Here is a 13,415-nt window from a genome sequence, read left to right on the forward strand (position 1 = left end):
GCCATGGCCTAGAACTTACAGGTGATGCTGAGGGCCAGGGTGGGGGGGGAGCCACAGCTGGGAGCAGCAAAGGGTGGGACACATGCGCACACTGTCCCCCGTCATACGCACACACGCACACAAACACACGGCAGTCCAAATGCGTTTACCTATTGGCACAAGTGCAAACGAATAGAAGCCCACAGGTGGCAAGGCCTGCACTGGGCTCTGCAGCTGTCCTCCCCGACTCCCATTAGGGAGCTGAGGAAACTTAGCTGTGGTTGGGTTAGTTTTTGTTGCTGCTTGCCTGAATCCCCTGGTGAAGGATAGAGGAAAGATGGTTCTGCAAAGGGCATGCGCTCTCAGCCCTTCCAGAAGGAGAGTCCTGGGAGCAGCAAGGCAGTCCGTCCCTTTGTCACATACATTAATAACATGCAAAGCTCTTTAGGCTGATTGCTTGCTGCTCGCAGGAAGCCGCCGTGGGCGGCTGCCAGGAGGCTGTGCTCACCCCTGAGAACTTGCTGAGTGAGACATGAAGCAGGGGCCCGCCTGATTTCCCACAGCAAGGGCCCATGCAGGGAGCCCCGAATGAGGCCACCCACCAGGGGCCCTGTGCCCTCCCTGTGGCCCCAGCAAGATGAGGGGGCAGAGGGAGCACCTCCCCGCCAAGTAGCCCTGCTCAGCTCCACATACATCAGCTCCCTGTGGCCTGACAACTATGATCTACCATTTCCTTAGACTTTACATGTCCCTGAGCTACTTCCTGTAGAGCCAAAGAACGGCAGAGAGGACACCTTTACAGAGGGTCCTTTTCCAGATCTTGCTGCTGACCTGCTCACAAACCTTCCCATTAGAGTGAAACCAAGTCCAAAGTCCTACAATGGCCTATGAGGCCTTCTGGGCTCTGATCTCAGGCCCCTTCCCGTGTTCCCTTCCCACCACTCTCCCCCTGGCTCGCCCTGCACCAGGTACACCCTCCTCCTCATGGATCCTCTGGCATGCCAAGTTCATTCCACCCTCAAGACCCTTGCACATGCTACTCCATCTGCTGAAATCGCTCTGTAGCCAGATCTTGCTTGACGGGCCCTTCTGGTCTCTTCACAAATACCTCCTGGTCTCTCCACTAACACCTGATTGCACCATCCCTGACCACCACATCCAAAATGGCATCCCCACCAAACCACTCTCTTCTTACCTTGCTTTGTCTTTCTTCATTGAGGTTATCACTACCTCAATTACTTTGACTTTATCCATTTCTTTATTTAGTGACCACCCCCTGCCTCCACCAGAAAGTCAACTCCTTGAAGTCAGGGACCTTGTCTGTCTCAGACACTCAGTATCCCCAGTACCTACAGTAGGGCCTGATTCACATTAGCTCCTCAGTGAATATTTGATCCATTTGAAGACAAACAAACTGAGACCTGGACAGGCATTAGTCTGTAGGGTGCAGCCTCCCAGGCAAGCATGGGCTGGGCCGGGCTCGGATATTTACTGCCTTGGGCTGTAGGCTCCCTTCCTGTTCTTCTAAACCATATCTCACTCGCAAGAAGGGACCAACCTCACCTCTCAGGTGCTTCCCCAGTGCTCAGAAAGGGCCCGGCAGAGTAGGTGGTCAGTGAATCACCAAGTTCATCAGCCAGGCCTTTAAGAAACTGCCCAATTCCCCTTATCAGACTCAGTAGCTCTCCACAGCCCTGGAAAGCTAGAACACCCCTAAACAGAAAGCTACCCTCCCCGGGACAAGGAACCAGCAACAGCACCGTGGAGCACTGTGAGGGGCACAGATCAAAACCCAACGATGACCCTCTGTCTAAAGAGTTGACCTCCACATGCTTAAAAACCAAGATCTTCCCATAAATATAAAGAAAGGTCCTAAGGCAGGTCAGCAACACCCTGGCATCAACCAGCAAGGACAAGAGTACTAGCTGCACAGAAAACGAGGGGGTTGCCTGGAGGATCCAGGAGAAAAACAGGAACTCTCGGGGAACACTGCACTAAGGATGATTGCCAGTGCCTAGTGAGAAAGCCCTGGAAAAAGATAATGGGGCTCCCTCCATGCCATTCCCGTATTTAATATGCTTAAGTTGATGGTGTATTAAGCCATAAAACAGATGTTGCCACTCAGTGGTCTGCAAGCCTTATCAGTCCTGACACAGGCAGAGCTGGCCAAGAGAGAGCTTAGAATTTTTGTCATTAGTTGCCAACATTTAAAAATTAAGAGATTTCGCAGGAAAGTCCAGATTTCTGGCTCCTTTTGAGACACAGAAAGCACTGGCCATACCAGGCCTTCACTTGGGAACCTCAGTGGAGCCTGCCTGACTATCCCCTTCAGGGAAGGATGGGCTCCCCCAAGCACCCACAGTTGCTATACTGCTGGCCCTTCTTACAGCCAACGTGCTCTACACTGTAATATTCCTGCCTGGTTGTCGTGGGCCTTCAGATCTATGACTTGGCTGTACCTGGCTGGCATTCCAAAGGGAGGCTTTAGCCATTCTTTTTTTTTAAGATTTTTATTTATTTATATATTTGAAAGAGAGCAAGAGAGGGAGAGAAAGCACAGAGGGAGAGAGAGAAGCAGGCTCCACCGAGCAGGGAGCCCAATGTGGGACTCAATCCCAGGACCCTGGGATCATGGCCTGAGCCGAAGGCAGACGCTTAACCGACTGAGCCACCCAGGCGCCCCGGCTTTAGCCATTCTTATCTGATCCTCCAGTTGTCTTCAAAAGCCCCAAGTTACCCAGTACCCAAGAGTGGTTCACGTGGTTACGTGGACTGGATGGACCCATGGGGCCACTGTAGAGCAGCAAGAGAACAGACACACAGCTCCCTTGCCCACCCCGTGGGCCCTGCTAGCCATGGAGTTGTCTCCAACTGGGTGCTCACGGCTGGGCACCGGTTCTCTGGCTCGTGGTTCTTCCCGAGGGTGAGAGTTCCCCCCAGTTAAGCTTGCTAGCTCTTTAGGAGCAGGGCCCGTGTCTTTCTCCCCCAACGAACTCGCTGCAAGGGGTCCAGGGAAAGGGGCCCATTCACTGTGTCTTGGTGATGGCTGGCCACCCGACAGGCTGAGAAAGGAGGGTTCCTCAGCTCAAAAGTAACTCTGCAGGGGGAAAGCACCAGCAGCTCTTCCTCCTTCTGTCAGCCCCGCCACCAGCAGCCCTGAGAAGCCACCAGCCGCTGTGCCTGCTTGGACAGGCGAGCGAGAGCCCAGATGAGAGGTGCCCTGGGCGCTCCCGCCTGCTCCTGGGCAGGACCTGCACGTGCCCAGCCAGCACAGGGAGCCTTGGGTGTGGGGAGGGGGGGTGCACTGAGAGGCCCCCTGCATCCCCATCCCCTGCCCCCGCCATGTATTCTGACATCTCTCCAGCTCAATCCCAGCTACCCTGGCTAAGGGCTGTGAGCATCTTGTAACATTTTGCTAGCACCATCCCCTACCACCCGGGGTGCACCCTGCATCCGGTTTTCCTCACCTGGCTCTGGAAGCTATGTTTTCCCACAGAGAATCCGTGAGGCCCCGTCCCGCCAGGCTGGCCATAGCACGGCTCCTCGAGCCATTAACACATCCGCCCTCGACCTCAGCAGCACAGGCTGGTTCTACAGTCTCAGCCAGACGCTCTGCACAGACGCAGTCCAAAACCACCATTCACAGACTACAGCCCTGCACTGGGCCTTCTTGGGACTTTAACTCATTTAAATCCCACAGCAACCCTCAGGGAAAGTAGTATTATCCCAGGCTACAGACCAGTAAACAGGCTCAAAAAGATGGTGCCAGCAGGGAGCTGGGGCCTGTGTGTCTCCAGAGGCAGTACCCCTCCTCCATGTTACCAGCAGCCCTCACCCCTGAGGAAGCACCCCTGTGCCCCCGCCTAAGCAGCTAAAGTTCTCAGATTTCCTCCACAAGGAAAGGGATCAGTGGGGTGTGGGAAGGAGAAGGGAGAAAAAGGGGACACACTCAGGTCTTCTGCCCCGTCCCTTGTGGCCGAAATTAAAGTAGTTCATTTCCCGCCATATGGTAGGAGCCCAATCTCTGCGCTCAGCACCTGCCAGGGTACCAGGGCTTTGTGGATGGAGCGGGGTGGGATACATGCATGTTTTTCCTGCTACCCGTTTTCCTCGACATCCCACTTCCATCTGGTTCTTTCCTCCCATACCTTCACACAGCTCTGTCACAGCAACTTCTTTCTCCCCAATCTCCATGGCTCCAATCGTGCCCTTGTCCCTGGCTTTCTCCCTGACATCGCTCATGGACGCAGATACCGAAGACATGCAAGTAACACACTGTGGGGAGGGAGATGCCACAGCAAACAGCTGAGAAATGAGCATCAGACATGCCTGTTAATAGTCCATCAACCATGCCCACTTCTCTCCTTTGGTCAATCGACCCAGCAGCAGGTCACCATGAGAATCCCTAATGTCAACCACTAGTGCATTTCAAAATTGGGAACGTTGACCTAGCCTGGAGTCAATAAGATTTTTCATTTTTCTCGATGCTCTAAGTGCTCCATATCCTTAAATTTTCTAAGACTTATCTGTCTCCCTGTCTATACAACAGTTACTGGGAACCCTCGGGTGGCCAGGCCTATGAAAGAGAGAAAAGAGGAGACCTATACTCAAGAATATTCTCCATGCTTGGGGCGCCTGGGTGGCTCAGATGGTTAAGCGTCTGCCTTCGGCTCAGGTCATGATCCTGGAGTCCCGGGATCGAGTCCCGCATCGGGCTCCCTGCTCGGCGGGGAGTCTGCTTCTCCTCCCTCTGACCCTCCTCCCTCTCCTGCTCTCTGTCTCTCGTTCTCTCTCTCTCAAATAAATAAATAAAATCTTTAAAAAAAAAAAAAAGAATATTCTCCATGCTTAATTCTTAGAGGAACCTTGTGGGTCAAGTATCATTTTAAATCCACTGTACAGATAGGGAAGCAAAGCTCAGAAAGCTGCAGGGTGAGGACATGGGACCTGAACCAGGTCTGTCTGGAACTCGGCCCCATTGACCACGCTGCAGAAGGGTTAAGTAAATGCCCTCAGACTCTCTGGTGACCTTGGAGTCTCACGGAAGCTGCTCTTCTGGTTACCAAGGAGGGAGGTACAGGCAGCCTGTGCATCCCCTCATACTCTCTGCAGGTGTGTTGGCAGAGACAGGACCGTGGGGTCCGGGGGGGTGGCCTGCGTTCCCCAGATGCTCTCTCAAAGGTGCCCAGTCCACCTTCCTCCATCCCACCTGCTCCTCAATGGCGATGTTCATCAAGTCCCACCCTTTGTCATGTTCTGGGAGGAAAATGGGCTTCCCTTGATCTGTCAAGGACAACAAGTTCCCAATGGCATGTAGTGGAACAGAGCCGGGCTGTGAGTCGAGGAGTTCTGAACTCACATCCCAGCTGTGCCACTAGACCTGGGAGCATGAGCAGGTCCCTAAACCCCCAGTTTCCAATGCTCTGTAACAGCCCTTCCTTCCTAGCATTGTGGAGATGAGGTGAGTCAGGGGGTCTGCATAAGCACACTTGGTAACTAAAGGTCTGTTCCATCTCTCCCTCTGGTCCACAACCCTCTCCTCACCACATTCACCCCAAAGTTGAGGCAGCTTGAAACAAAGTAGGAGAAAGGAGGTACATGGTCCCCATCACCCACAGAGCTGCAGGACACCTGCTTGCTCCTGGGAAGCTCATCTGCCCACTGGGGCACAGCAGACAGATTAAAAATGGCCCCAACTCACCCCCCAGTGGTGTACCTACCCCCCTTTACAATGTGCCTTTGCACTTCCCCCACGAGGAGTTTCCCAGGAGGCTCCCTCCCCTGCCCCTTAAATCTGGGCTGACCTCTTGGCTTGCTTTGGCCAAGAGATACACAGAAGCAACAAGACACCAGGTCTGAGCCCAGGCCTCAAGTGGCCCAGAGCACTTGCATTTGCCCCTTGGAACTCTGCTGCTGTCATATGAATAAGTGTGGGCTAGCGTGTGTGATGATGAGAGGCCCGCAGCCTGGTCACCCCATCACCCTAACACACAGCCAGCCAACTGCTCTCCTAACCAGCCAGCTGCAGCTAAATGGCCAGCTGACCAAAGAGGCATCCACAAGCCCAGACAGGATCAGCTGTGTCTGACCCAGGTCTGCTGGCTGTGAGACTAATGAGTAACAACAAAGGCTCATTGTTTCACGACACCGAGTTCTGGGGGGATTGTTACGTCGCATCAGCTAACTGATGCAGAGGCCTTCTCGCCTCCAAGCTGACGGGCAGCTTGGGCACAGGTGGCAGGGGACCGAGGCCAAGTTCTTGATGGCACCAAGCGAAGGCTCCATGTGGGAGCATGCAGGGGATGGCAACAGATGTGGGCTGCACAGCACCGAGAGCTTCTCTGAGATGAATCCAGGCAACTGGGATAACCTCGCCTCACCTCTGCCTCTCTTGATGCGGCTCAGCCTTTCTCCGGCTTCCTGCGGCGCTTGGTTGATTCTGCTGCTGCTTCCCCACTGGGCTCCCCTCCTCAGCCCTTCAGTCAACAAATGAGCTGACTCACCACCTCAGGGGAGGCCCCCCAAGCTGAACACCCTCGGGGATCCAGGAGCAGAAAGGGTAACTGAGTCATTCCGCTGCTGCAGGCTGTTTCCCTTTGTCAATGCCTATTTCTCAGGCCTGCTGGCTCCCCAGCCAAAGGGGCTAGCTACTGCTAATAAGCCGCAGAGATGCCCACAGGGAGGAAGCGACACTTTGCTGGCTATTTAATGGCCCACGAAGGAAGGGCAGAACACCAGGTGTCTCCAGGCCCATGCTTCAGGTTCACGATCTCACTCTTTGACCCCAGGAAGGAGCAGACAGTCATCCTAGGTAGCCACGGAAGACCCTCCTGAGCCCCAGGAATGGAGTGGCGTGATTCAAGATGCAACTCAAAATAGAAACAGCATTCAACCAAAAATAACCAGAAGACCCAGCAACTTTCAAGCATTTTCCCTTGATGAGGGCTTGGATGCTCCTTTGAAATATTAAAAATCAAACATTAAATTCTTTCAAAACACCGGCTTACTCAGGTTCCCCTGCTAGGCCAGAGCATCAAGGATGCGTTTGGTCAGCCCTTCTACAAAATGTTTGCGCACGTGCGAGGCAAAGGTCAAAGCTCCTGGGATTCCACCCTTCACCCACTCGTGTGTCAACCATCATCCACAGGCTCTGAAAAGGTGATTCAGAAAGATGAACATGTCCCAGCGCCTGCCCTCACATGTTCCTAGGTCCCATGGGGAGGGGAGTACAAAGAGTCACCACACAAGTTGTGGGTACCGTGCGACCCCTGGGATGATGGGGGCGATGGAGGTGTGCTCAGAATGTGGCAGGTCCCACAGGGAGGGAACCCACGAAGGCCTCCCCAGCACGCACGGGGATTTGCAAGGATTGAGGGACAGAGAAGGAAGGGGACAGTGGCCATGTAGAGTCTCTGTTCCCTTCCCCATCTCAGCCAGGCCCCAAGTCTCAGTTGCCTTGAGCATCCCTGAGCAACAAACCTACCAGAACAAACTCAACACAGTATCTTTTCCTCATGAGCTCATGTCTAAGAATTTCTAAGGGGAAAAAATGAATTTCTCAGACTCATAGCACTTTTGCTGAAGTACTAAGGCTTTAAAATCCGTAAACAGTAGGATATAATTAAATGTAAATGCAGGGCCACATTTAAAAATTAATCTTCTATAATTAATTAGTAATTTAAAATATTCTGGTAAATGATACTTAAATGCACAGAATTATCCTAGCTCTGAGTGATAAAGTCACCTGCTGAAGATTTACCATGTTGGAGTAAGAAATATTTGCATATATCATGTGGGACAACAGAACACTGAGATTACTTAATTTTCCTTTATTGTAAATGTAGTAAAAAGCACAGTCTTTATATTTAAATTGTGGGAGCAAACTCACTCACTGCAGCAAACTCTGAGAAGCAATTGATTCAAAGCCAGGAGCTAACCCAGGTTGTGCTTCTAGTAAAGATTAAACTGGCCTCCAGCCACACTCTTTGCCTGAGAAGCCAGTCTGGGCAGGGGTGAGGAGGGATATTGGGAGTGGCCCTTTCCACCTCTGTCCTTTCTATTCACCTGTTCCTGGCAATCTGGGTGAAAGGTGACCCCCACTCCCAGAGCAATGGGGAGCTGTCCTACCCATAGGCTGTTCCCCTCACTGTTTTTTCTCCCACCCTTCTTGCCGCAATAAGAGATCACTGATATCTGTCTAACTGCAAAGTTAACTGCCATGTCTTTCCCACAACGCGATGCCTTCCCCAGACTGCTCTGACACCAGCAATGCCTTTATCCTGGTGTGTGTGTGTGTGTGCGTGTGTGCGTGTGTATGCGCACACATGCATATCAGTGTAGGTCTGCACAGGGTGGCGGGGGGGGGTCCCTGTTAGACTGTGTTCATCTGAGGGTCTGCTTGTACCAGCTATTTGGCTGGTTAGCAGTACCACTGTATCAGCCTGTGTATGTGTGTATGTGTGTCTGTGTGTATGTGTGTGCACATATGTGCACACATGTCCAGTCTCCCATACCAACATGCCCTGCTGCTTATGGTCAATCCTCTCTACATACTGCTCTCCCCTACTCTGTGCCAAAGCTGGGCCTGGGAATGTCCCACCCACAGGAGTAGCCACTCCCGTTTGTTGACCCACCCAGGCCAAAGGCAGGGTTCTTAAGCAAACTTAAGCCTTCCCAAAAGCAGTTTTAAGACCAAAGCCTTGGGGCACCTGGGTGGCTCAGTTGGTTGGGCGACTGCCTTCGGCTCGGGTCATGATCCTGGAGTCCCGGGATCGAGTCCCACGGCGGGCTCCCTGCTCGGTGGGGAGTCTGCTTCTCCCTCTGACCCTCCCCCCTCTTGTGCTCTCTCTCTCTCTCTTTCTCTCTCTCAAATAAATAAAATCTTTAAAAAAAAAAAAAGACCAAAGCCTTTAGATCATGATTGATTTCCACCTTAACTGTTTTCCATCAATGTCCCCCACCAAAGCCTTTGCTGACAGGCTAGCCAGGGGCTTGAAGACAAGCTGAAAGGCAATCAAGGCACACACAAGAAAACCTAGCTTCGAGCTCTTTCTATTGGAAGGGAGAAATATAAAATCTCCATGCATTTATTCCCTCAGCAGCCACTGTGGGCCAGCCTTGTGCTGCTCTTGGAAGATACAAAGGTGGGCGCCACCCTGCCCCTGTCCATGAGGGGCACACTTTCTTGTGGGATGCCCAATATCTACGGGCCGCACAGAGCTGGACAGTGCTCAGGCTGCAGGGCCTGGCAGGCTGCTCTGTCTGCCTCATGAACCATGAGCAAGGAGTGGCAACTCTTCTCCATAAAGCACATAAATGTCCCAAATAGTTCAAGTTTTCTACTCTTTCCAGCAAAACAAAAGAGGCAGAGAGGGAAAGGAGAGGAGGAAACAAAGAGGATACAAAAAGGAAAGAGGGAAGTCTAGATACAACTAGAGACAGGGGCACAGAAATGACAAGTGAGAGTCCTAGGGTGCCTCCTACCCCATGCCCAGAGGAGGCCTCAGTGGATGAGAGACCCGGGGCGTGAACACTCAGCCAGCCACTGGGAATGCCCAGCAGGACTGTGGTCATGGCATGGAACCACAATAGCCTACGTCATGTCAGGTCTCCAGGAGGAGACACCACCTCTGTGTCCCCCACCAGTACTTTATATGGTTCCTGGTCTGTAGTAGGCACCCAATCCGTACTAAATGAATGGGTGTTTAGGTGGGCGGATGGATGGAAGGATGGAAGGACAGATCGATAGATGGATGCATGGATGAACAGAAAGACACAGGGACAAATAATGGACAGATGGATGGAACCTCCTCCAGGAAGATGAGATGAAGCCCAGGGCCAAAACTGAGTGTGCACTGGAGGTCTCGCCATCAAATCCAGCCTGAAGAAGAAAGAAGAGTAAGACATACGTAACCCTCTCAGCACTGGAGCCACAGTTATAGAGTGCACTGTAAGCTCTTAGCTTCAAAGACCCCAAAAGGGGCCCCAAGAACAAACTGGTCCTAAAGTTCAGACTCTCTACCCTGGATTAGGACCCCTTCCTGCTGATACCCCAGCCTCAGCCCCAGCCACTCCCCACCCAGTACACCAATATACTAGGGCTCTCCAGACCCCTGTCCCCCAGCCCCCACCTTGGCCATGGGGTTAATGAAGGTTCATTCCTGCAGACCCAGCCCTGGTGTCACCCACTCCAGGAAGCATCCCTGACTCTCTGGCCACCCCCCACGTCTCCCCGGCCAGAGGGAACTGCTCCATCCTTGGCGTTCTCACAGAACCTGGTCCACAACTCTGTGCTGACAGGCAAAGGGGTCTGTTTATACCTCCATCCTCCCTATCAAGCTGGGAGCCGCAGTTGAGCAGGGACAATAGCCTCAGGGCCCGGCACAGAACTTGGCACAGCACTCGGGCTCATTAAATACTAGAGAAATGGAAGAAGGAACCTAGGAGCAGAAGGGAGAAGGCTCCAACAGCCACAGACAGGATTCCCAGGCAAAGCCTCTGCCCTCGGCCCCTCTCAGGACTCCCACGGCCCTGGAGTGAGGAGAGCACACCCCCATCCCCACCTACCCTGCCTGGTGATTCAGGCTGACAGGCTATATGAGGAGAGCATCCTAGTGGGTATCACTGCCTGCTGAAGCCCCACTTAGCGGTCAATGGTCTAGAGACAAACAAAAGCCCAGCTGAGGATAGAATGTGTTCAACTCACTTCCCAGTTGGGGTGATTAAAAAGTGCCACCTACCCTTACTGGGAGCTCCACTGCCAAACCCAGAGCAGAACAGGCCCTGCTGGAGGAAGGGTTCTCTATGGCCTGTGCCCTCAGCAGGACCCAAGGCCACCCCACAGTGGGCTCCAGGTCCAGGACCAGAGTGCTGTCCCGCCCTGAGCCCAGTCTCCCCAAGGGGAGTCTTTTAAAGGCAATACACTGATGTGGTGGTTGTTTAGACTATGATGAAAAGATTTCAGAGCAAGGAATGTGGATTCGAGACTGAGCAACGGAAGGTGAGGGGATCTTGAGGTGGGGCCTATTACCTGAGCCCATGCCCCCATTCCCACCCAGTGCCTCAGCCTGCTTGCACCCCTGCCACTCACCCACTACCAAGGCCAGACTCCCCAAGCCCCCAGCCCCCAGCCAGGATGGCCCCTCATCAAGAGGGATCCCAGAGAGGCTGGTGGTACACAGGCCCCCAGGCTGAGCCCCCGCAGTGGATGCATGCATCCTGGACGCTGGGCAGAGAAGCAGCTCCCAGCAGAGCACGTGGACAGCCTGGCGCTTCCCAAGCAGCCAAGTCTGTGTCCTCCAGAATTTGTCACTAACGATAGTGAAAGTGCCAGCCTTCCCAACAGATTCACATGTGGCAACATGGAGAAGATTCGAGCAGCACTGTCTTCCTCCCTCCTCCCGTCAGCCAGGCTTTCTGAGTGGGCAAGGGAGAAGTTACAGTCCACAGAGCAGCGTACCCCACCCCCACTGCAGCTCATATACGCTAGTCCTGATTGGGTACACAAGCCACCTGTCGTCAATAGCACTGTGGCTCTGAGGCCATTTACTGGCCCATAGCAGTGTTTTGAGTTTCATAAAATTCAGGACATGTCCTGGCAGTGGATCAGCGTTGTGAACACCTTCTGTCCTTGTCACAACAAAGGAGAGCCTGGGTCAGTCTGCTGGAAAAGCCCAAGCTGTGCCTCCAGGCAGTGAATGAAGTTTTTGTGCTGGGATGGTGTGCCCAGGTCTCTCCCAGGGGACCTCCTGGGCTAGCCAGCCGTCCAGGTCACGCTCCCCGCCAGAGTCCGGAAGTCCCTCCCTCCCTCAAAATTCTTTGAGCATAAGCACCCTGAAAACCTCTACCAGACCGTGGCACACCATATTCACCCACCACCATCATCACAACAATATGGCAGCCGGGGCTCTGGAGGCAGTCACAGCTGGACTTGACTCCGCCCAATCCCCCTAGTGGCCACTCGCGGGATCTGAAGCAACAGTGAACTTCCAGGACTTCAGTTGCCTCATATGCAAAGTGTGAGCATTAGAGAAAGCACACAAAAGGCCAGGACCACCCCCAGCCCCAGCCCCCACCCCCAACATGAAATCAAAAACCAAGACTCTGACCAGCTGGAGCTGAAGGCAACAAAGCCCAAGTGCCGTCCTCCCCTGCAGTCTCTGGCCACCCCTCCCAGGGGCTTGTCACTCTTGCCCAACACTAAGAGTAGCCACTCCTGGGGCATCTCCAGCTCAGCAGCCCCCAGCAAAGCCAAGATTTCGCAAATGCAGGCGGGGGGATCAAGAAGGCACCAGGCCAAAGCCAAGCCAAGTATTTCCAACACTGCAGGAGTTTGCATAATTAACCACTTGGAAATAGTATCTTCAGGCCAGTCTTGTTTACGTGTTAAATCCTTGCAGGGCCTAGAAACAGAGCAAGGGCTGAATTCATCTAGAAGGGAAACAATGAATATGGAAATGAAAGAGAACAGATGTTTTTCTGAGAAGCTAGGTACCACATGCTTTACCGTGGCTCTTGTCTCCTTCATCCCTACTTTACAGAGGAAGAAGCCGAGGTCACCAAAGTGAGGCAAAACAACCAAGGGCACAGCAACAGTAAGTGGAGGAGCCGGCACTTGACCCCAAATCTGTTGAACTTCAAAGCCAATATCCTTCCCACTCCCAAGCTTCACGGCAGGGCAGTGGCAAGGCAGAAAGGAAGCAAGGACAGGAGGTGAGGGATTGGCAAGAAGAGAGATGGAGAAGGCGGGCAACCGGATTAACGGATACCATCCCAGGAGCCGGCTCCAGCCAGGGGAATTTAGCAAGGAGAAGAGCCCTCCTGTGAGCAGACGCTGGCACACACGCTGCTGGGAACATTCTGAGAAAGCCTGGACACATTAGTGCTGCTAATCCTAGGCTGCCCATTACTGGCCTGAATCACTTCCTACAGGGAATCGTGTTCCAGAGAAAATGCCGAGTGCTGACAGGACATCACAGCCTGGCTGACCACCAGCGTGATCCGGGGCCTGATTAGCCAAGGGCGGCAGGGCTGCCAGCCAATTGCACCAAATTAAGCATTCCGAATTTTACGTTCTCCAGCAGTGGGCTTCGTGCTGGTTCCTGATGCATAAGGTAGCATTTTGAGTAATAATTAACTAGAGGGGAAAGCGGAATAAGCAAACCAAAGTACTTCAAATGGAATTAGTATAATTCTGCCTTTCTCTTCACTTTCCTTTCAATCAGAGAGAGCCAAGTAGGTGAATGGGGTTGGAGAGGAAATCGCAGACAGCATTTGGCCACCCTGTGACCCCTTGGGCCACCCCTGTTCCCAGGCACACCACGCCCCCAGCACATTCCCCTCCCCCACCCCCATGCCCCCCTCCCCCACGAAAACCAACCCAGGCCAGACAGGGACCTGCCAACTCCAGCTCGTCACCTTTCTGCCATCAGGACACC

General features: G+C 53.3%; 1 protein-coding gene across 1 annotated transcript in view; it reads right to left on the bottom strand.

The window, feature by feature from the left end:
• The window catches only part of GRID1 (glutamate ionotropic receptor delta type subunit 1), a 697,236-nt gene that overhangs the window by 460,482 nt on the left and 223,339 nt on the right, over positions 1 to 13,415 (bottom strand). The window lies entirely within an intron of this gene.

This window comes from Neomonachus schauinslandi, chromosome 6 (assembly GCF_002201575.2).
Source record: "Neomonachus schauinslandi chromosome 6, ASM220157v2, whole genome shotgun sequence".
Classification (NCBI taxonomy): domain Eukaryota; kingdom Metazoa; phylum Chordata; class Mammalia; order Carnivora; family Phocidae; genus Neomonachus; species Neomonachus schauinslandi.